Source organism: Atractosteus spatula, chromosome 3 (assembly GCF_055471065.1).
Source record: "Atractosteus spatula isolate fAtrSpa1 chromosome 3, fAtrSpa1.hap1, whole genome shotgun sequence".
Lineage (NCBI taxonomy): Eukaryota > Metazoa > Chordata > Actinopteri > Semionotiformes > Lepisosteidae > Atractosteus > Atractosteus spatula.
This window is the reverse complement of record NC_142708.1, coordinates 47666482-47670110: the sequence shown is the minus strand read 5'-3', so window position 1 is coordinate 47670110 and position 3629 is coordinate 47666482. Positions and strand designations below refer to the sequence as shown.

Below are 3629 nucleotides of genomic sequence, written 5' to 3'. Positions count from 1 at the left end.
ACTGCATCTCAAAGCCCCAGCCTACTGGTATTCTGTATATATTCAGGTGGGTAGCTGCGTCAGCATGCGTAGGCTGCAAAGGAACAAGTAATAGGTTTATTCCATGCTGAAAAAAAGAAGAAAGAGAACACAACGTTTCGGCCGTGGAGCCTTCTTCAGGTGTGAGAGAGACAGGGCAGTAGGCAAAGGTAAAGTAGCGGGAGAACAAAGGTTGGGAGGGAGGAGGAGTGAGAGGCGGGAGCAGGGGACAGAAAGAGAGGTCAATCAAGAGGTGTGAAGTCAGAATGGGTGCAGAGAGGTGTGAAATGAAACTTCCAATGAATGGAGAAAATTTAAAAGAACAGTAGAGTGTCGTTAAGAGAAGGGAGAATGTGTGATCCTAGCTGCAGAATAATTTTGGTTTTGGTGGTCTTTCTGATGTATGAGTTCAGAAACCGTCTTTGAGAACACAGACGGACAGATTAGAGTGGTCGTGGCCGTCAGAGGTGAAATGAGAAACAATGGGCTTGGAGAGATCTTTAATCTTCACAGCCCTGACGTGTTCTCTGAAGCAGTCTCCGAGTCTCCTTCCTGTTTCTCCAATGTAGGTGGCTGGGCATTTACTGCAAGAGATACAGTAAATAAGGTTGCTGGAGGTACAGGATGCTGTCTGGGTGATCCGGAATTGTCCTGAGGGGCCTTGAATGAGTGTGGTGGTGGATGTGTACTTGCAGGTGATACAGCGAGCTCTGTTGCAAGGGAAAGTGCCTGGTGTGGATGGTTGTTGAGGGCGGTCAAGGGAGCTGTGAACAAGGAGGTTACGCAGATTAGGTGGTCGGCAATATGAGATGATAGGGCGATCAGAAAAGAGGGCCCCAATATAGGGATCATCCTGTAGGATGGAAAAGTTGTGGTTAATGGTCCTGGGGATAGGAAGTGTGTTAGGGTGGTAAGGAAGCACCAAAGGAATGCGGTTGTTATGGCGGGAGTTCCTGATCCGGTTGATGGTCCGGGGGGTGTTTTTGGCTCGGGCAAGGGCCCTGTCAATCACACTGCTGGGGTATCCTCTGTTGATGAAAAAGGAGTACATTTCGAGGGCTTGGTTCTCAAAGTAGATGTCGTCGCTGCATAATCGTCATAGCCTAAGGAACTGTGAAAAAGGAAGAGAGTTTTTAGTGTGGTTGGGGTGAAATGAGCTGTACAGGAGATAGCTGTGTGAATCCGTGGGTTTGTAATAAACTGAAGTGGACAGTCGGGGGTAGTTGATGGAGAAGTTGATGTCTAGAAACGGAAGAGTAGTGGAAGATATGTTAACCGTATATTTGAGGGACGGGTGGAAGTTGGTGAAATGGTGCAGGAAGAACTCAAGCTGATCGTTGGAGCATGTGGCGACACCGACGAAGTCATCAATATATTGTTTGTAGAGGTCACGGACATAGCCAGTGTAGGAAGCGAAGAAGCGTTCTTCTACCCAGCCGACAAAAATATTGGCAAAGCTGGGTCTCATTCTGGTGCCCATGGCAACTCCACTAACCTGTTGGTCAAAAAGATTATTGAAAGAGAATGCGTTCAGTGTGAGGACCAATTCTGCAAGGTGTACCAGGGTGTGGGTGGGTGGATCAAGCACTGTGCGTTTGTCCAGTGTGTGCTTGAGGGCTGTAAGGCCGTCATTATGGGGAATGACGGTGTACAGAGATGTGATGTCCATGGCAAAAATGTAGCATTTGGGGCCCTGAAATTGGAAATCATTAAAAAGTTGGAGCGCGTGGTTGGTGTCTTTGATGTATGAGGGAAGATCTTCAACCAGCGGTCTCATGAGGCTGTCGAGAAAGGCTGAGATGTAAGCAGTTGGACAGTTACATGCTGATGTATATTGTTTTGTATCCTACTTCTTCCAATCCTTACAGTTAATCCAATCCAATCCAATACAGTTATTATGGAGTGCTGGTGGTCGGGGGAGGTGTGGCCGAGGCAAACGATCCAGGGATGTGTCAAACGAGAAATCCAAAACGGCACAAAAAGTCCAAGGCCAGGCAATCCATCCAAGACAGATGATTAAAATCAGAACAGGGTCAGGCCGGCAGGGGTACAGGAACAGGAACAGGAACAGAATCAGAAACTAAAACCATAACGAAGCCAGGCGCATCCAGGTCCCGGGCTCACATGATGCGGGAACCAATGCAGAGCCCGGATTAGCGTCAGTGTCTGGCTTTTAAGGGGGAACTGAAAAGGGGCTTGAACAGGGAACAGGTGTGGGAGATGAAACTAACAAGGAAGGGCTGGAGCGCCCTTAAGAGGAGGGCTTGCGATCGTGACAGATAAGACGCTCAAAGTGAAGGAGATATTTCGTGAGAGAACTGCGCTTTCATTCAAAGGCAGCAGTACAGAGGACAGTGTACTAACCAGTCCAAGTGCACCCCGAGCAACCAGGTCCAGGTGCAGAGGTCCAGCCAGTCCTGTCTGAGCCAACCTGGTTCTGCGTACATGATATCCACACCGCTTCAGAAATTCATCTTTATTATCACCTAGTGTCTATATAGAATGGAAGCCAGGCTGTGCTGGATACAGGATCCACTGCCACCACCATGTACCCAGAGCTCTTTCTCATGGGCAGACAGCTGAAGCACACTGACCTTAGGTTGAGAACAGCTACAGGATAGGATGTGGGCATGTATGGGTGGAAAACTGCTCTAGTGGAGCTAGGTCAGCAGCAGTTCAGAGGTTCAGTCTGGTTTCCCCTACCCAAGAGGCATGCATCCTGGTGTTGGATTTCCTCTGCGGATCCTAAGTCTCCATAAGGGTGGGTCTCATTTCAAGGAGGTCTTTCCATCACTTTTCACGGTCATGTGACCTTCCTACACCCCATACCTGTGCCAGCTTCACTCAAGCCAGGACCCACAGACCATCCTTGCCCTGCACGCCCTGCTGCAAGTGCCTGTAGGAGTTGCCAGACCTGGGCACAGGATGTGAAGAAGGCCTGGAATCCTGGTGACCAGCAGGGTGAGGCCCACCCGGAAGCCGATAGAGTTCCGTCCGACAGAGAGGAAGCCCTGGAGTTACTACTGCAGAGCCCTGCACAGAAGTTAGTGCTTCTGAAATAAGCAAGTCTGTGAGCTTTTATTATGCGTCAGCATGTCTTTGCTGTGACCCATCAGGACCTTGGCCACACTAACATGGTGCAACACCGAAACTACCAACACAGTGAAGATCCAAGAACTACCTCGCCATCTAATGCCAGCAAAAAGAACAGCCACAGAGCATGCCATTGCTGAGATGGAAGAGGCTGGGATCATAGAACCATCTGATAGTCCATGAAAGTCACCAGTAGTGCAGAGTCCCTAAACAGGTTCTGCTTGGACTATTGAAAGCTGAATGCTGTGACCCAGAAAGACTCCTACCTGCTGCCTCGGATTGATGAGTCCTTGGATCTGCTCTCTGGGATGTCTTGGTTCTCCTCCTTGGAACTGAAAAGTGGCTACTGGTATCCAAGATGCATGCCCCAACACTCAACACACTGTTTGCTGTGGTGATTCAAGGTCATGGTCTTTGGCCTTTGCAACACCCCTGCCACCTTAAAACATCTGATGGTGTGGATCCTAGTGCCACTACCCCCCACCCTGTGCTTGGTTTACCTTAACAACCTGTTGGAT

The 3629-nt window shown here is 49.3% G+C and overlaps 1 pseudogene; it reads right to left on the bottom strand.

The window, feature by feature from the left end:
* Window positions 1-525: 525 nt before the first annotated feature.
* LOC148837853 (uncharacterized) lies at window positions 526-1703 on the bottom strand (annotated as a pseudogene).
* Between the last annotated feature and the right edge of the window lie 1926 nt (window positions 1704-3629).